The sequence below is a fragment of the Lepidochelys olivacea genome, assembly GCF_965140295.1.
Source record: "Lepidochelys olivacea isolate rLepOli2 genome assembly, chromosome: 2".
Taxonomy (NCBI): domain Eukaryota; kingdom Metazoa; phylum Chordata; order Testudines; family Cheloniidae; genus Lepidochelys; species Lepidochelys olivacea.
This window is the reverse complement of record NC_140412.1, coordinates 73,205,727-73,226,356: the sequence shown is the minus strand read 5'-3', so window position 1 is coordinate 73,226,356 and position 20,630 is coordinate 73,205,727. Positions and strand designations below refer to the sequence as shown.

Sequence of the window (20,630 nt, the reverse complement as noted above, 5' to 3'; positions counted from 1 at the left end):
CCTGCTATAAGGTCATTAGACTGTAGCTTGGTTGGATTCTGTTACCCCAGAAGAGGTGGACTAACCCTGGCTGGAGGGCTAAGCTGTGGGAAGGGAGACAACTGCGGTGATGGTGTAACCACTGACAGGCAACACCATATGAGGAGATAGCTACTATGCCGGGCCTGACCATAGGAGGTGCTCCTGCAGTGAGTGAACCCTTTTACAGTCCCTCAGGTATATTTTACTATATCACAAAAATCTTGGGTAGATCCAGAAGTCTGGGTCTAGTGTAATGCATTCAACCTTAAAGAGAAGTAGAAAGTTAAATCACAATACCACTTACAATGTTGAGAGATTGATCCTGTGAAATTCCTGGATGCATGTGTAGTTTACCAGATCTTGCTGTACTATGAAGTTACTTCCTGAGAGGCTTCAAAATTGACAGCTGAGTTTGTTTTTTTTTTTTTTTTTTTTTTTTTTAAACTTATATCCCAGAGCTGCCAGCATGATATTCTTCACCCTTGATGAGAGACACACTCTGGGAGGTGAAATAACAGAGAACTAACCTTAAAAAATAAAAACCAAGAAAGTTAAGTGACTCAAGAACAGAGATCTATCTGCCTTCTGGGATTTTTATGTGAGTCTAAACAAATTAGGCACCCAACTATGACTGAATTTCAATGGGATCTGTGCACCCAACTAAAGCTGGGTGGGAAATGGTTTTCCCATCCCATGAAAATTTCAGAAAAAAAATCAAATTCCGCATCGGAATGAAACTGAGACCTTTCAAAATTGTTCATGAAAAATCAAAGTGAGGCCCATCTCAGAGGCCAATAACCTAATGATTAGGGCACTCTCATGGACTGTGAGACCCAGGTTCAAGTCCTTGCTCTGCCTGACTCAGACCAAGGGTGTGAACCTAGCTCTCACATCCCAGGTAAGTGCCTTAAGCACCAAGCTGTTGGTTATTCTGGGGTCAGTCTTTCTGTGGCTTCGATCAGAAGTTCTATCTTGGATCTGAGAAACCTTCCCTATAAAAGGTTCACTGAAACCGACCCTTTCCCACATAATGTTTGTTTCAATGAATTAGCATTGTTCACTGAAAATCTGTTTAGTTGAAATATTTCCAACCAGTGCTACATCTGCTCCCTGTGGGTGCCTCTAAAAATCCCAGCTGCAGTGTCATACTTTTTTGAAAAATGTTGCTGACCCAAAAGGAAGGTTTCAGATATCTTTGTTTCCTAATAGCTGCATTTCAGAGCAGATTACGCTCCATGAGAACTTTAGGCTTTTTATTAATGGAAGGGCCAAAAATCTGCAAACAAATTACAAATACTGCTTCCATAGTGCCAGTGTTAGATGCTTGCAACCAGGCTAGTTACATTTTAAAAGCTGTAAAGAGGAAACTTCACCCTAGCTTTTTCATCAGGCTGTGAAAAGGCTTGCTGTAAAGAGAGGGGTAAATTATCCTTCACTAACTGGGAGCAGAGGCAGTTTCAAATAATCCTAGTCTATAATTAAATTTTTTTGCTTGTCCATTACCTTCAACGAAATTCTGAAAACCTTGATAAATAGATGTTTGTAAAGTGCTGCAAAACTGACACTCCCTTTGAAATACTAAATAACTAATAGCTGTACTCAGAGGGTGGCTGTCAAACCTGGTGTTCAACCCAGACCATTGAGAGGTTTTATCACCACTTGTCTTATAACCCTGAGTGCATTATAATGCTCTGCTGGTGTAGCTCCCAGTCAGCATTCAGCAGCCCTGGTTCAGCAACTCTGACTCCAGCAGCCCGCTTGTTACAGTAGAGCCACACACTGGTGACCACCAACCTTGGTTACTATTAGCAAAGTGATCCCAACACCCTCTCTTCCACACACAACCCCGCCCCCCCCCCCATTCCTGAATTTCTCCAAAACCATCTGTCCTGAAAGGTCCAGCCCTTTCGTGGAACATTCAGAGAAGTAATAAGGTCTGTTGCTCCTTTAAAAAGACAAAAACACAGGAGCTTGTTCTGGTTCCTGTTCCTCCCCCACTGATGCTTGCTAGTGTGCAGATTATCTCTTCCTGCTGCAATGACCAATACAAATGAATAACGCATTGAATTTGGGTCATACCTACTTTGAGGTGTTGGCTTCTTTCCTGTGTCTGGAGAAAATCTGTTTATCAACCCCCTCTGACAAACCTGGTTTAAACACCCTTTTGTGAGAAACTTTAAAGCAGTGGTTCCCAAACTTGTTCCGCTGCTTGTGCAGGGAAAGTCCCTGGCAGGCCGGGCCGGTTTGTTTACCTGCCGTGTCCGTAGGTTCGGCCGATTGCATGTCCCAATGGCCGTGGTTTGCTGCTCCAGGCCAATGGGAGCTCCTGGAAGTGGCGCAGGCCGAGGGATGTACTGGCCGCCACTTCCCGCAGCTCCCATTGGCCTGCAGCGGTGAACCGCGGCCAGTGGGAGCTGCAATCGGCTAAACCTGTGGATGCGGCAGGTAAACAAACTGGCCCGGCCCGCCAGGGTCTTTCCCCGCGGAAGCAGCAGAACAAGTTTGAGAACCACTGCTTTTAAAGCATAATATTAGGGAGAATCCAAAATATCCCAAGATAATTCATTAAAGTTTGATGTTATTGCTATTTCCTTCTAGTACACAGTACATCTGCCTCCATCAACATTGTTACATATATTTTACAATGATATTATTGACCAGTGTGATATTAGCTTTCAAATGATACCTCACATGGAATATTTTTGTGTAAAAACCATTGCAGTATACTGCATGGTGTGACTGCAGGGGTGCTTAGCCTCACGGTGGCATGCTTTTGCAAAATAAATACATGAACTGCCATAGTTTATGGTGCTAGCATTCAATTATGTTAACCCATAATTGCTAGTGTTTGTAGCAAATCCATGTGATGGCACTAGAATTTGTCAAGGAAATCTGATGTCCAGCATTTGGTGTGTGTGTAGGGGGGGGCTTAACTCTGGGTGAATTATCCAGTTATAAGAATATTTTTGTTTTCTTTTTTAAAAATGTTCTCCCTTGTGTCTCACTGCTTGGAATTTCCTACTTTCCACCTATGCAAGCAATATACAGTTGAATGTTGGCTTAAGAACCGTGGTATCTATCAGTGGTACTGTTGCATAGAGCTTTTTGGACAGAGCTGAACTAGGCCAGCACATACTGGGCATTTCTCTATGCTGATGTGTTGAGAAATGGCATACATTTTTTACCATGTTAAAATATATTTTCCTCGATACGTTTGTCTTAAATGTTAATAGTAATAATTATTCACTTAGATGTGATAAATATTTATGGACAGTATTTAGGATACGAAGATTTATTGCTCAATATTCACGGTCTTCAAGTCTTAGGCCCAGACTACAAGTGGCATCTTGTGAAGCCATTCAGAGATGAGGAGGTAATTTTTTTCTCTCCTTTGCTTAGGGTCTGAAGTTTCACAGCACTGTGAGCCTTCTGTGAGATCTGCTGAGTGAACTTGTGTGTGTCTTCTCTACTGTAATCTTTGAAGATTTGGCCTTAAGAAGTGTTCTCTTTGAAGATGTTTTATTTACAATTTAACATATTTCAGTGGGTTGGTCATATAAATATCACTTACTGCCTCGTGCATTCAAATTACACAGCTATCAAGACTGAGTCTTGTATAAATACATAATTAGTGAATCTTATGTAGTTACTTTACATGTTCCAACTGATATTTTTTTAAAAAAACCAACCAAAAAGCTATTCTCCATCCTGTAAACACTTAGGACCAGACTGGCTTTTAAATCAAAGACCCATAAGTAGTGCAGTGGAGCGATGAAGCCCTAGGAAGAGTGTTGTGCCTCAGATTGGGTTCCTTTTCCACTCTAGAGAAGGCAGATGCAAAACATTGCGCTGAGATGAGAGAATATATATACATACACACACACTTAGGACTCTTGCTCTTTCCCCCAACTTTAAATTCTGCATTTGGCTCTCTACCATGGATTTTATATCACGAAGCTGGTGGTTACTGGTGCTGCCATCCACCTTTAAATACTTTGGAGTTGACTCATTGTGTGTCTCAAACCTTAAAAATCAAAGGAAATATTTCAGTTTAATTTTCAAAATTAGGTTAAACAAAATGAACTAGATCTATCCTATTGATCTTGTATAATTGTGTATTCCATCGTGGCATGATCATATGAAAAAACTCATAACGCATGATAGTGTCCAAAACTAACCCCAACAAGAAATGTTTTGCACACTTCAGAGAACATCTAATTCTACATTTTCAGCAGGGAATAGCTATTTGTGAGAATTGCAATTTCCTGCTGTTGACAAGCTTGAATGATAAACGTGATGGCAAATCTCAACATACAAGTGTTTGTCATCTCAACTGTTATCAATCCCTTCAAAGTAATGGGTTTTTATTAACCACCAGCAGAATTAAATTGAGCTTTTGGTTCCCCCTCCCAAGAGATTACAAATACTTCTTAATTAAAATATAATAGAGCATCAAAAGCTAATTCGTTAAAGTTTGATGTTATTGCTATTTCCTTCTAGTACACAGTACATCTGCCTCCATCAACAGTCTTTTTAATTGGCCATGACTTGTGGCAGCAACTCTACAATGAACCTGGTTTAGGGATTTCAGTGTACTATGAGAGAGATCAAAGCTTTGGCCCTTCTGTTCCTTAAAGTTTCTCAATTCCTGGAACCTCCCTTGTGCCATTTATTTTATTTGAACAGGTGTCCTTTTCTCTTTATTTTACAGCCAGGCAAAGCAAAATAATAGCTTGGATTATGTTAGTGAAAGAGAACTACTTATTGTGGAGGTGTCAGTAGTAACTATGTAGTTTGAGGTGAGCCCAGTCTAAGTCTTGGTTTGGAATAATCTTTGTTTGCATGTAAGTATGAGAAGAAATCTTTCTGAAAATATGGAAAGTGCCAGTGTGACATCCTGCTTGGGGACACTCAGAGCTGTGAACCTCTGTGTTACCCCTCAGCAATTGGGAGTGTTGCTGTTGCTAGGCTATATGTCAGCTGTGTGATACACTAGCTCATCAGCAGACTCTTCAGGACTCTGCCAATCCCAAAGTAGGGACAATAGGTAACAATCAGTGAACCCCAATTCCTGAATTCCCCCGAGATGTCTCTCTGTAGTGTCCAGTCCCTCTCTCTGGACACTCACACAAACTATTAAGCTTGGTGCTTCCAAAGAGAGAGAACACCCACCAGCCTGTTAGATTATCTGCAGACTTACACTTCACTGTAATACACAGCACTGAGAGAGTTTTGTAATAAAACAAGAATAGTTGATTAACAAGAAACAGAGTGATCAGTAAGAATAAAAGACAGAAGTTATGCTTACAAGTAAACAAACAAAAAAAAACATGCTTTCTAGTGACTAAAACTTAATTTCAGCAGTTTGTGATCTTTGTCTAAGCAGGTTTCTCACCTATAGTCAGTTTCCAACTACTCTTATCCAGCTTTCATAGGCTGAGAAGGCACTGAACCCTAAGTCCCCTCAGTAATGAATAACCAGATTGGCTCTTTGCCTGTCTTTATATTCCCCAAATAGCATTGTCTGTCTCAAGATACAGGAAAGCTCCCTGGAATGCAAATCCCCTCCCCCCCAGCTTCATGATCATTAAACAATCTTCTCCCTGATTGTTAGCTTAATGCTTTGTTTTCCTTATATGTAGGGGTCTACTTACAGATCCATGAAATTTGCTATTTATTCCAAGACCAACTCACAAAAAATGTGTGATTTCTCTGCAGCATTTCTCAACATGAGTCCTGACACAAAAGGGAATCACAAGCCTATTGTAGAGGGTCGCAGTATTACCACCCTTTCTTCTGCACTGTTGCTGCCTGACGCTGGGCAGCAGGAGATTGGTGGCTGCTAGCCAGGTACCCAGCTCTGAAAGCAGCATCATTGCCAGAAGCAGCACAGGAGAAAGGGTGGCAATACTGTACCGTGCCACCTGTACTTCTCCACTGCTGCTGCCTTCACAGCTGGCTGGCCAGAGACCAGATTTCACGGTCTGTGATGCGATTTTTCGGGGCTGTGAATTTGGTACACCGCCTACTTATGTGTAAATGTACATCATTGTCCTCTGCCGGTGGTCAGGCTGGTCAGATATGTAAATATACATTCCTTTGCCTGAGGAGGCTGGGCTTACTTGCTGCCTGCCAAACACATTTTAAGAATATATTTCCAGGACACATCTATAGACCTTTGTATATACCCTGAACATATATCACACAATGATTTTTGGGACCAGCATGTTACCAGTGTTCATAGGATATCTTACATGAAACCTTTTACATACAGATTGTGACAATGGTGTACTGGGGCAGTGGGTTTGTCAGGCCTGATGTGAATTATTGTATGGTGTTTCCTCTGCTAGTTGGTATTGAGGGGCTCCCAAACTCACAGCCGGATCAAAGATGTAAAGTTTTGGTTCAGTAGAAAATAATGCGTGCTTAACATTTTTCCCATCAGTTTTGTGCCTTTGGTCTCCATGATCTTGGTAGAGAGAGAGAGAGTATCATAGAGCAAACTCCAGACACAGGTGCAGTTCCTTAGGTCATTTTCCCATCATGGTGCATTTTTCAGGGCAGAATTATTTAAGAATCTTAATTGTTATGAACAGAATCAAAAAATCCTTTATTCTCATTTATACTAAGTCCCCTTTGTACTACCAGAGTGGTGTCAGGGGGCCTTAGTGTACATGAGAATCACGCTCTCTGTCTTAAAAATATGTAGTTCATGCAATGCTGTTCATGATACAATGATGAAGCAACTTGATCAACAACTTTATTTACTAAAAGAGCTGTAAATGACTTAATATTTGAAAAATATTATTCATTTAAAGACAAACTTGATAGATTATCTTCTTCCCAGTGACTGACATACATTCACTGCCAAATTATCTGCTTAGAATCATTAGTTTTCTGTTTACAATTGTGTCTGTTAAGAGAAGACAGAGAGATTGTGTGTGTGTACATACCAAAAAGCATTTTTCAGCCTCCTGATCAATGCAAAGTGTGGGTGAGGACTTTGTGGAGTACCATCCTGAGAATATTACCCACAAACTACCTCTTTGCCATACAATATAGACAGAATCTGAAAACTGGTCCCAGATGTTGTTTATGCCACTTACATGTAAGAAAGGCAACCTTAACTTTCAACTCACATTTGAAGATTGTTTCCTTCATTCTTCAGCTAGAATAATTGAATCTGTCACTTTGGTCAGAGCAAGTTATTGGCTGGACTAGAAACTTGAGAATTGGATACAAGAGGAAGCACTGACAGATGATAGCCATTTATTGAACAATACCATAATATCATACTAAACAGCACTTCAGCAAAGTTTTTTAGTGTTCTGAATCTCTACTTTTAGTACAAAAAGAAATTCAGTTTACAGACTGAAGCTGGTTTAGTTATGCACAAATGGCCAGAGCCTGGATTTGCATTTATTCTAGACTGTTCCAGAGGTTTAAAGTATCAGAAAATCCATTTAAGTGGCCAGCTGGAGATACCCCAGGTATGCTGAATCCCCAGGTGACACAGAGCTAGCATAGCCTACTCTACGCTGTCCCACCCAGCATAGAGGATGTGTGTAAGGGCCATGGCTGGAGCACTGTTAATCTAGCAAATTCTAGCTGGCAGAACAGGCCATTGGGGCCTAGTGCTGCTGGTTGCTCTAAATCATTCCTTGGAATTAATACCTAACACCCAAAGATCAGAAAGCTACAAAGGTGGCTTCGAGCTACCTTTACATCAGCCTCCCACTCTTGAGCTGTGGTAGCTCCAAAAGAGCTGGTCCCCAGGTTCCAGCCCACACTGTGTATTATAAATCAAGGAATACCTAATTGTGATTCAGATTAAACCACGAGATGTAACTATAAAAACTTTAGAATGTTGCCTTGTTGTGTTGTGGTATTGCCTGCGTTTAATAGGGTCATAGCCCTTCTAATTTCTGGGTTTATTTCTCACATATTCTGATACAATTTAAATTACTCTCTTTCTCAGATGCACACATGCCTTAATTTTATCAAGTCTACTTTCTTCGTTGTTACAAATAAGATAAATAAAGACTAACAGAAAGCTCTTGTAAGATTATGTATGCAAAGGAAGACATTATTGCAGTTGTGAGAAATAATTCACCTCCTGATAGCAACAAATTGTATTTTCTATCTACAGCTGTTGTACAGATACATACTGCTTGATTCCTCTTGTGATTAGTCAGGTGCAATTATTTGTTTCATGGCATACATATTAAATATTGGTGAAATACCTGATACTTTGTAAATTAAATCAGTTATTTTTGCTACAGTGGCTGCAGACTTACATGTCTCAGATATAAACTATGATGCCAATGGGAGCTGCTGAGTACTCAGCACTTCTGAAAACACAGTCACTTATTTAGGTGCCTAACTATGGAGTTAGAAACCTACATTTTGAATTAGAAAAATCTTGGCCCCCCACTATAACTGTCTGCTTTCCATGTTCTGCTGTGTCATTTGCAATCAATTGCTTTTAGAAAGTGTTATTAACTAGCCTATCTATTGAGGTTCTAGGAAGAAAGTACTATTGTGAACCTTTTGGTTTGTATTTTATAGGTATTGCATGCAAATTATTATCCTAGCTCTTTCATGATCCTGTAGACATAATGCTAACAATGTGCTTCAATTGTGATTGTGTTGCAAGAAACTTTCTTTTGTAAATCAACAACAACATATAATCCTATACCTCTCTTATTTGAAACCACTGTATTTCGGGAAGTGGAGAAAATATACTCTGTTAACTCACACAGGATGTTTGTGTATGTTGCAATATTAATGAAACTGAACAAAGCATTTTGATTATTATTGTTATGTAAATGTTCTATTGTATTCAGATATCTTTAGTAGACATGGGGCCCACACATAACCTTTGATCTAAACACTTTCTGGACAAGATCCTCAGCTGGAGCTAGGCTGACTTACACTAGCCAAGAATCTACCTCACTCTAGCAGTACCACTTGGTCAGTAATGTCTTGTCTGAGCCTGCCATGGCTGTAGTCCTGGTCTGCTATTTTATTGTTGCATTATTGTTAATTGACTCTGTTATATATTGCCATTAAGAATCCATGACGAACATAAATTCCAACTCTGGTTATTTAACGTTGTGTTTTTTTTTTTTAAAGGAACTATGACATCTCTGTTTTAACCTTGGTCTTTCAGTCTTTCCTGGTCATGTTTTCAAACCAGGGAGTAATGGTGTGCCAGTATTAACTTACATTTGTGCAAACTGCTAGGAATGTATTCATGCAAATTAGCTAATTGTGGGCTTTTATCTGATTTTTTTTTCCAGTCAGTTTCTAGTTGTACCTGTTGTGCCCATGCAGATGTCCAGTTCACATGTGTACATGCTTATTTAGCTATCTCTAGCCATGTGTGACTGGTTCCCCTCGGGGCGCCACCTGGAACTGGGGTACCACTGAGCCCTCTGACCCACCAGACTGGGCTTCCTCTCACAGTGTGGTGCTGTGAGAAGTTGCAAAGCCCTCCCAACTTTCACTTTCACCAGCATTCATACAGGTAGGGACACACCCAGCTGCAGTTACACGCAGGCTCTCTGACCACCAGCTTCCCAGCCTGGGACCCCAGAGCAGTACTGTCCTGCCCTGGTCAAATCTGGCCTAGATATGGGTTTAACAACCAGTCTGCCTCTCCTTCAATGTGAAGAGGACCATGCACACTTGTAGTAACCAAGCTGAGATTTCCCCAAACACCTTAGTCAAATGCACACTAGTTTGGATTAAAATATAAAATGTTTGTTGACTACAAAAGAATAGATCTTAAGTGATAGTAAACAGATCAAAGAAGATTACCTAGTAAATAAACAAAACTACAAACTGAGTTTAACATACTAGATAGGTAGGATATGAATTAGCAAATTCTCACTCTGAGTGATAAACAGGTTGGCAGATTCTTAAGGCATAAGGTGCATTGGCTTTGCAGCTTGGGTGTCCCAGGTTTTCATACACAGGCTAGCAATCCCTTAGCCTGGGACCATCAATTCCCCCTTGTTCAATCTTTATTCCTCAGCTGTTTCCAGGTGTGTTGTAGGGAGAATGAGGTACCTAGATAATGTCATTTTTCCCCTTTTATATTGTCTTCCCAGTTGCTGGGAAGCTCTTTTGCTGTGACCTGGGTCAAACAGTTCCCATTGGGTAGTGCTATATCTGAGAGGTTTCTACACAGTTTCTGGGGTAATCCGTGTGCTTGTGTGCTTTTCCTCAATAAGCCATTAACATTGTTTGGTCTTTTTACAGCCTGAAAGGCTGCTTGTGGGTGTTTTCAACCTCACAACATGTTTCAGTAACACATACATAGCCTAACTTTACAAACAACGATAGCACATCCAATGAGATATTAATGTCTAGCAGATCAAAAGTTTTAGAATGATACCCCACAAGGCATACTTTTTACGAAATATATCCTAATTACATGACAGTAGTGAATACTGGGGTGCCAAGGTGTCACACCATGTGTGAGCAAATCCAGCAGTAACAGTTTAAATACAATCCAAGAAATGTATAAATGAACAGTCATAGTAGGAGTTAACATTGTGTGGTCAGACATGCTTCAGCACAGCGTCTGGCGGGGAGCCAGGAGCCCTCCCCCCCAGGGTGGACAGGGCAAGGAAGTATGTGAACAGGGAGATACCTAAATTCCTTTGGACCATTGGAGGGGCAGTAATTTCACATCCTGGCATAGTATATAGGGCAGTAGAGTTGTTTTGGGAAGATGGGGTTCACCTGTCCAACTTAGGTGCTGTCATGTTTTTAACTGATATAAAAGATGCACATCATTTGGAGATGTTTGGGAACCCAACTGGGTTTTGGGGGGAAGGCAGCCAAGCTAATTGCTGGAGCCTCCTTGTGGCAGATGTCCAGTGCAGGTACTCCATAGGAAAGAAATACAGTGATTGGATAAATGACTTGGAAAAGCACTTAAAAAGAGGTGTTCATTAAAGGAATGAATGGGGTGCAATTGGGGACTCCTATGATTGGTAGGGCAGGGAGCCAACCCCCCATTCTTATTTAACGTTGTGGTTTTTTTTTTTAAAGGAACTATGACATCTCTGTTTTAACCTTGGTCTTTCAATCTTTCCTGGTCATGTTTTCAAACCAGGGAGTAATGGTGTGCCAATATCAACTTATATTTGTGTAAACTGAAAGCATGCTTCCATCTGCCTAGTCACTGCCACTCAAGCAGGTAGATTTACTGCTTTGACAGAAACCCCCCTTCCTTCACTGCAGTAAGGATCTACTCTTCAGTTCTAGAGAGGCACAGCTCCAGCTGTGCTACTGCCGTGTTTGTAGCGTAGACATACCCGTTGTTTAAGAAAGCTCTCAGACTATTTAGAAATCACCTATCACTTTCAACAAGCACCCTTTGCCACTTTGTAAGCGTTAACTTTTCCCGTTTGGTCTCTTAGGTATACTGTAGAATCTCAGCTGTTTCAATATTTACAAATATATGACAAGTGAACATATGCAGGACTAATGGATAATGAAGAATATACTTCATTGACTTACGTATTTGAAAGGAATTTTAGTTACTTAATTAACTCCCTTTTACAGATGACAAAACTGAAGCACAGCAAAGCTAAATGATTTACCCACTCCAACATACAATGCTGAAAAGTGACTGCAGTTTACTTCACTGTCAAACACACCAGGGTTGCTTTCTTCGTTTGCTGCACAATATGTTTAACACAGTGAGAGATGCTGGCTCCATTCAAGTTAATGGGAATTTTGCCACGGAGTGACTTCGGTGGAGCCAAGATTTCACCCAGCATGACGTGGCATGATGTAAAACAACCCTTAAACAAAATTGTTATGAAACATTTTAAATTTAAACTCTCCCACACACAATAAACTGAAGATGTTTCAAACCAATTTTATATAATGTATACATATGCTGTTGAAAAATGGGAAAACTTGTCAAGGTTTTTTTATTTTTATTTTTTGCAAAGAACTGTCCATTTGTTGCAATGTGTTTGAAAATTTAACCAACTCTAATTGTTTTTATATGTAATATGCATCATTTCACATTTTTGTCCATAAAAAAGGACATTTTCAAAAAAGTCTCCCGTTTTGGCCCGCTCATATTTTGCATGCATGAACACAAACTAGGTAGTGGTGCAACGTGATTCTTTGAAAGGTACAGGAATCTCTACCTCTTCAACTACATTTCTGCCTCCCACTGTTAAGTCTCCTCTATCTACTTCTGGATCAGGTGTTGCCGAAAGCATTGGATTAAGAGAGCTAGAAACAGCATTCTCTGGCAGGGGTTTCCAGTCTCAGCTTGTAGCATGCTGTGAAATAGGCAGCAGGCAGAAATAGTAAAAATGTTCTATAATCTATGTCTTTAGCATATTAGAGCTGGTGTTTTATAAAATCAACCTGTAACTGAAAGGTTTCCAGTCACCTGCTCAAATGTTCATCTGCACTGTTAGCAAGCAGGGACCGATAGCCAAGCAGGGACCAACATAAGCAATATCTTCAGCTTCTGGTTATTTTCACCAGTGCAGCTTCTATCCAGAAATTATTGGTAGGATTTCCATCTCTCAGCTGTTTTTAAACTGGTGGGTGTGGTGTTTGCAGATCAGGTGCCAGCTCATGTCCAGACCTCACTTAACCCTTACAGATGCATAGCTGGTAACCAGTCTTGTCTACCTGTGTGTTAGCATCATCAACATAGATATTAGATGGTATGTTGATATGAATGTGTTTAGTGATTAGACTTTTTGCTTGTAGGATGCTGCATGTATTGATCCCACTTATCTCTATAGCCCATGGAATAAAGTTGACTGTTTGCATTGTAAACCCCTCTAATTGTGTAACTCAACAAACAGGAAAAGAAGCCATTTACTAAGGTAAAGTGCACACCCTGCATACAAGAATGGCCCATTGAAAGCAACTGACATGTTGTATAGCATCAAAGGACAGACTTTATTGACTGCATTCCTAACTCCCTCCAGGAAGGAGAGACCCCAGGGTCCTGGACCTAGGGATTCTGGGGGTGTGGAAGCACCCTGGCTTGAAGTGCTTACCATCATATAGAGGGTTTACAGTTTTGTTCAATGGCTCGCAGCGCTACGCTCCCAATACAAAAATTGTTCCAGCGCCACTAGAGAGACCTACACATGAACTCATCCATCAGTTTTGGACTCTGGAGAGGAGGGGATGATAAATCCCAGACAAGGAGAAACTGAATCTCTTTTATGCTGTCTGGACTCTGAGGGGGCAAGGATTCCTAAACATAAGCATGCAGTAAGACGAGGTTCTGAAACATAAGTCCTTGTATCAGAGGCCCAGTATGAGGCCTAAGACCAGAGCTAAATGGTCTTAATTTAGTCAAGATTTTGACTAAATTAATGGTCAAGACTTTGCTGATATAAAACAAAGTTAAGCTGTGAGCAAGAGGCAGGCCCTGCTCACAAAATCTGGCATGAAGAGGGCTGATGCTCCAAAAACACACATACCTAAAAGGTACTGGGAACAAGTGGTGTAAACACGGGCCAGGATGGTACCAGAACACTCCAGCACTAGCACGTTCCACAGAGATCACAGGAACATGCTGACCCAGGGTTAAAAGGATGATAGGATGGATAGAGTTGTTTTGCTCAAACCAAAATGTACTTGGTAAAGGTGGCACCTTGACATGTAGAGGGGTTGCACCTCAATACGTCAGGAGTGATGTGTAACTTGTTATCTGTGTATAAAAGTGTACCCCTGATGGGCTGTCTTTGTTTGGCCTAGGGGGCAGTGATAAATCCCACCACTGACTGAGCCGGTCTATTGTCAGGGGGCACACGTTCGTAGTATGTCCTGTAGAGTCTGGGGGAAATTATTCCTGTGCTTCATTTGACAATACACCTGGCCAGGTGCCTTCGTACCTTATCGGAGTCTGTGGTCATTGGGGGTTCTCTTGGGGTCTGCTGTGCCAGCGATCTACAGAGCCGGGGCAGCACACAGAGGGAACACACGCATGCAGCCAACTGTCATCATCATTGAACAGAGCAGAGCACCACACCGGTGACGTCTGATGACAAAGCATGGAGATTCCTATGTTGCTTGGCCCTGAAAAAAGGGTTTGCCATGAAAAAAGACATTTTAATTTGACCACTACAACTCTGTCACTCTTAGGATTTAGACTGAAACTCATTTGTCTTATATGCTTGTTTCTTTAACATATAAATAACTTTTATTTCTTTTCCCTAGTTAAGGAGTACTTGTGGCACCTTAGAGACTAACCAATTTATTTGAGCATGAGCTTTTGTGAGCTACAGCTCACTTCATCGGATGCATGCCGTGGAAACTGCAGCAGACTTTATACACAGAGAATATGAAAAAACACCTCCTCCCACCCCACTGTCCTGCTGGTAATAGCTTATCTAAAGTGATCATCAGGTGGGCCATTTCCAGCACAAATCCAGGTTTTCTCACCCTCCACCCCCCCACACAAATTCACTCTCCTGCTGGTGATAGCCCATCCAAAGTGACAACTCTTTACACAATGTGCATGATAATCAAGTTGGGCCATTTCCTGCACAAATCCAGGTTCCCTCACCCCCCTCCCAAAAACCACACACACAAACTCACTATCCTGCTGGTAATAGCTCATCCAAAGTGACCATTCTCCCTACAATGTGCATAATTAAGGTGGGCCATTTCCACCACAAATCCAGGTTTTCTCACATCCCCCCCACCCCCATACACACACAAACTCACTCTCCTGCTGGTAATAGCTCATCCAAACTGACCACTCTCCAAGTTTAAATCCAAGTTAAACCAGAACATCTGGGGGGGGGGTAGGAAAAAACAAGAGGAAATAGGCTACCTTGCATAATGACTTAGTCACTCCCAGTCTCTATTTAAGCCTAAATTAATAGTATCCAATTTGCAAATGAATTCCAATTCAGCAGTTTCTCGCTGGAGTCTGGATTTGAAGTTTTTTTGTTTTAAGATAGCGACCTTCATGTCTGTGATTGCGTGACCAGAGAGATTGAAGTGTTCTCCGACTGGTTTATGAATGTTATAATTCTTGACATCTGATTTGTGTCCATTTATTCTTTTACGTAGAGACTGTCCAGTTTGACCAATGTACATGGCAGAGGGGCATTGCTGGCACATGATGGCATATATCACATTGGTGGATGTGCAGGTATACGAGCCTGTGATAGTGTGGCTGATGTTAAATAAAGTCTGCTGCAGTTTCCACGGCATGCATCTGATGAAGTGAGCTGTAGCTCACGAAAGCTCATGCTCAAATAAATTGGTTAGTCTCTAAGGTGCCACAAGTACTCCTTTTCTTTTTGCGAATACAGACTAACACGGCTGTTACTCTGAAACCTTTCCCTAGTTAGTAAACTAACAAAAGGTTTATTGCAGAATTGACTGTAGGCCTTGTCTTTGGCATGAGCTAAAATACCAGTTTATCTAGGGTAAGTGACTGCTCTCTTGGGCCTGGAAGCAACCTGAATATGTTGTGTTTTTTGTTTGTTTGTTTGTTTGTAAGTAACCATTTTTCATTAAGTCCAGTTTGCCTGGGTGGACAGATAAACTGGGGAGCCTAAAGTGACTGTCTGTGATTCTATTCTAAGACTGATGCAGTGATCCATTTGTTTTCTGGTTTGTTGAATTCTAATTATAGAACATACCACCAGTTTGTGGTGTCTTCCCTGCTTTTGCCACTCTGCTGTGAGGGAGGCACTCATGGACATGAGCCACTCCAGGCAGCAGAACAGTATACTCCATTGATTTCAGTGGATTAACTCAGGTGTAAACAAATCCACAATCTGTTTAATTAGGCACACTGGGATGCAGAATCTCATATTTGAGTCCTGGGTGACAAAAGAAAAGTATACAAATACTGCCTCCCTATATACATGAATATAATGGTAAATGTTTTAAACAGAGTTGGTATACAAAGTATTAGTCAGTCATTTAAAAGTAAACACATGCTTTTGAAATGACCCTACAGTTGTAGCTTAAGTGCTGCAAAAAAAAAATAAAAAAAGTTCATCTACCTAGTTTTCACCTTACATTTTACAGTTTTATAAAACAAGGATATTTATGAGCAGTGTGACTCATTTGACGGCAATGATCTAGGTATGCATAATCCTGCCTCTGAGTTGGGTGGGGGTGGACTATGTGACCTCTTGGGGGTCCCTTCTGATCCTATGATTCTAAGTCTCACACTGCAACCAGAGACTACTCACTCCACTGTATTTTAAAGGATGCTAGACTTCCATGGTCCTAACCTGAACATCTCTGCAATTGTTCTTATATTTACATGATGCCTCTCTCCTCTCCTCCTAGGGGCCACTTAATGGCCTTCCCATCTTCTTTATTCCTAACTCAATGGGATTGAGACTAAAAGATTAAGTGACTTGCCCAAAATCACACAGTAAATCTGTGCCAGAGCCAGGATCTGACTCGAGATCACTGAATAGAGCTGCTCAGGAGATGTTTTGTCCCCATAAAAAACCTTGATGAGGTTGTGGGGTTTTTTGTTCATTTATTTGTTTGTTTTTTTTTACTTTTGTCTACATTTTATTAAAGTTGTTTTTGTTTTGTTTTTTTAAATCTGGAAGATGATTTTTTTAAGAACATGACAAATTAACACTCTGCCCGAAGTGTTAGTTTGGGATTTTGAGCTGAAAATGGTCAGTCGCTGAAAACTCAAGTTATCAGTTTTCTGAAGGAAAGCCAAAAGAGTGGTAGAAAATGTCATGTCCCATGGAAATTTTCCATTTTGATGAAGCTATTTTTCATTGACAATACATTTTGAATGAAAAATTTACATTCAGCTCTACTCCTAAGTTCTAGTCCTGTCCTTTAATGACAAACCCCATCTCCCCTCTCTTGATGGAGCTCTTGGAAGAGCTGCTGAGACAACCTGTGCGGAAGCCAGTACATGGGAAATGCCCAGCATGCCTTTGAGTAAAAATTAATAAATAAATAGCACCATCTCCTTGCTTTCTGGTTCCTGGTCCAAAATTAGCACCTACATGAATAACAGCTGGTTAAACTGCACCCATGCAAAACTCAGAAACAGATAATTAATATTGGAACATCTTGTACAAATACTTTATATTCTAATATTTATCTAGGGAGGTTGTTGCATGTGAAATATAGGTTAGATTCAGCTATGGTGATGGGGTTATAGGCAGTAAAAGTCTGAGTTTTAAAATAAAAAGAAAATATGTACTTAATTTTAGGACCCATAGGAACTGTTATCTTAAGTTACAGAAATTCCTGTAGCATCTTCAAAATGTTATAGCTGCCAGCTAAACTGAAACCTTCCTGAGTTGGAACAAGCCTTTGTCCAGGCTAAATGAGATGTGTCAGGACTACTGCACCTCTCTGCAAGGCCTCCAGGCTGCACTCAGGCTTCCAGAGCTCCCAGGAAAATTGTTTCCTTAACTCCATCCATATTAAACCCAGTCAATGAGCAATCGCTCTCAGTGCCACACCTCTCCTCCGTAACAGGATATTAAAATACTACTAAAGACTTTTAAAGCTGCTGCATGTTTCATTCAGCAAATGAATGCAGTTTAGGTTGAACAAGTGGAACTTTATTAGACCCTCTGCACTGCTCTGTCCATGTGGCTGGGTTGCTTCCAGCCTAGCACCCCACATTCCCTGCACCACTGGTGTCCTATCTACAACAATCCGTGCAGGCAACATTGGCCTTCTGACTCCAGTCCCACTGATCTAGATACATCTTCCCTATTTTACAAATATTAATATAAACATTAAAAAAACAATGTCCAGGCCCCCATCCACCCTGCCCCTTTGGCCAGAGATTGCTACATATAGCTGAGTTGGAGTCTCATATTTACCACAGGTGCAGTTGGTTACATAGTCTGGTCTCCTCCACAGGCAGCCAGACTGGGAGTGCGCTCTCTCGCGCTCTCTCTCTCTCTCTGACTCCAAGTCTAGCAAACTATAGTTCTGTGGAGTCTTCTCCTCTTCTTGTGGGGTGGGCCTCCAGATGGTTCTCTGTGTCTCTGTTCTCTGATTATCTCAGTAGACTATCTGGGGGTTGTGTCTGCTGGCTTATAAGTATCTCCTTGTCCTTCATGCACAGCCACCTTGTATGACCTGGGTGCCACTGCACCCCTCAGAACACCTTTAGTCCGCCCCTTCTGGTGTCTCTCTCATGGCTGGATCCTCACAGGAGTGCCTGTTTCCATGGCTGGTAGGTCCTTGGCTGACCTGCTGAATTCTTCTGCCTGGTTTCTCTGGTTGTTGGCTATCCCCTCTCTCCGAAGTTGAGCCAAAGACAAGAAAAAGGTGCAAATTAAAATCAGTTTAGTTTATTTAATTTGTTACCAACCTTAGTTAAATTTACCTTAGTCACTTTTATTCCAAAAAGGTGTTCACATGTAGAATGTTAATGAAATACCATTCAAAAACTCAATCAGTTTTAAAAGGCTGAGGTAGTTATATGGTGCAAGTTTGTGTGTAGACCGGTCCTCACAGGAGCTCATTTTTTACTTAATGAGACTTCACTATTTTACTAATCCTGTACACTTTAGTACAAAGAGACCAAGTAGTCTTCCAGGAGCTGGGTAGTGTAGTTCAAATGAATGTGAAACATAATAGGACTGGGATGGGCAAACTTTTTGGCCCGAGGGCCACATCTGGGAATAGAAATTATATGGCGGGCCATGAATACTCAGAAAATTTGGGTTGGAGTGCAGGAGGGGATGAGGGCTCTGTCTGGGGGTGCAGGTTCTGGGGTGGGGCCAGAAATGAGGAGTTCAAGGTGTGGGAGGAAGCTCTGGGCTGGGGTGGGGGAGTGGGGTGCGGGAGTGAGGACTTCGGCTAGGGGTGCGGGCTCTGGGGCGGGGCTAGGGATGAGGAGTTTGAGGTGCAGGAGGATGCTCCGAGCTGGGATCAAGGGGTTCGGAGGACAGGAAGGGGATCAGGGCTGGGGCAGGGGGTTGGGGCATGGGGAGAGGCTCAGGGATACAGGCTCCAGGTGGCACTTACCTCAAGCGACTCCTGGAAGCAGTGGCAAGTCCCTTCCCTGGCTCCTATGCAGAGGTGCAGCCAAGCGGCTCTGCAGGCTGCCCCGTCTGCAGACACCATCCCTGCACCCCTGCAGCTCCCACTGGGGCACTGAAAGTGGGGCCATGCCATGGCTTCTGGGAGCCACGTGGAGCGGCCCTCGACCCCACACCCCAGCTGGAGCCCCAGAGTAGGGCCATGCGGCTGCTTCCAGGAGCTGTGTGGAGCAGCCCCTGACCTGCTCCCCAGCTGGAGCACTGGAACAGGGCAAGCCTCAGACCCTGCTCCCCTGCGGGAGCTTGAGGACTGACTTAAAATGGCTGGTGGGCCAGATCCAGCCCGTGGGCTGTAGTTAGCCCACCCCTGTGATAGGAAGAAAGAACAAAGCAGTAGAGTTCTTCTGAGGGAAAAAAAGTTTAGATGGAACAGGGTTGCCTGATGATACTGCTTTGCACTTCCGTGGCCAGAACCATTTAATCACTGTAAATGAATTGTTGTTTTCATCCTCATCAGTTTTGAAAAGCTTCCTGTTTGTATAGAAGTGCTGCACAATAGATGTAAAGTAAACTGTAGTTTTCCTAACATCTTACTTAATTCAGTGAAGTTGCCTGTTTGCACCAGTGTAAAAAAAAAAAAAAAAAAAAAAAAGTGGTGCGTTGTTTTTTGTGTCTGTGGAAACACTAGTTTATAAAGCTCTTTTGTATGTTTGACATACAAGTTAGGGTAGGAAAAATACAGATATAGTTTTAGACCTGTGCCTTAATCTTGGACTTTCCAACCATGTCTCTAGGGTAGATCAGTGATATAGGTTGATGATGTTTCATAATTCCCATTGCAGCTGATAAATGCTGGTATTCAGATCAGAAGTGGAACATCTTCACATAAATAAAACCTGTGAGTAAAGTTTAAGATATTATTTTACTCATATTTGTGTATGTGCCTATCCCCATACCGTATGGGAGATGAGACAACCCAGTACAGCTCTCAGATCAGAAAAGACAGTAACTAGAATGGAGCTAGGAGTTTTGCCACTGGGTGAAATATCTGTTGACACCAATGAGGCCAGGATTCCCCCTCTCCATGTATCTGATCAACCCCATTCAGCAAAGAATTGGCATGAAAGTTAAATCTTGCACTGAGATCTTGATTCAGAACTCCATCCCTTGTTGAGGTATTTATGTAGATACTTCAACTTAGATACTTTTTACATGCTTAAAGTTAAACATATACTGAAGTTACTTTGATTAGGGATGGAGCTAGGAATAGGCTTACATGCTATACTGAACTGATACCCACCCTCTAAAATCTAATACTTAGCCACTGATGAATTGCCAGAGGTAGCAAGTTATGCAGTCGAGGACCCTCTGTCATGATCAGCTTTACTCTGGTTCCTTTGAGTACACAATTAGAGGTGTCCACATGTTCTTGCGTAACAGTAGCAGAACAGTGTTGGGGACAAAAGGTTTGGTAACCACCCAAGTTTTGGTATCCAGCTATGTGAATTTCTCTTGCACAGATGAACTTCTCTTAACTTTAGAAGTAACTTTCAGTCTTGAGATCCAGAAGCAGTGGTAGCTGAAAGG

General features: G+C 41.7%; 1 protein-coding gene and 1 long non-coding RNA gene across 2 annotated transcripts in view; one reads left to right on the top strand and one right to left on the bottom strand.

Annotated features, from left to right (window-relative positions):
• SNTG1 (syntrophin gamma 1) overlaps positions 1–20,630 on the top strand; it is a 516,894-nt gene that overhangs the window by 126,049 nt on the left and 370,215 nt on the right. The window lies entirely within an intron of this gene.
• Positions 13,537–20,630, bottom strand: part of LOC311517284 — a 34,396-nt gene continuing 27,302 nt past the window's right edge. The window contains exons 3-5 of the long non-coding RNA XR_014710653.1: positions 19,800–20,622; positions 17,874–18,297; positions 13,537–14,106 (exon numbers count right to left, since the gene is read on the bottom strand). This is a non-coding gene — a long non-coding RNA (uncharacterized lncRNA). The remainder of the gene's footprint in view (positions 14,107–17,873; positions 18,298–19,799; positions 20,623–20,630) is intronic.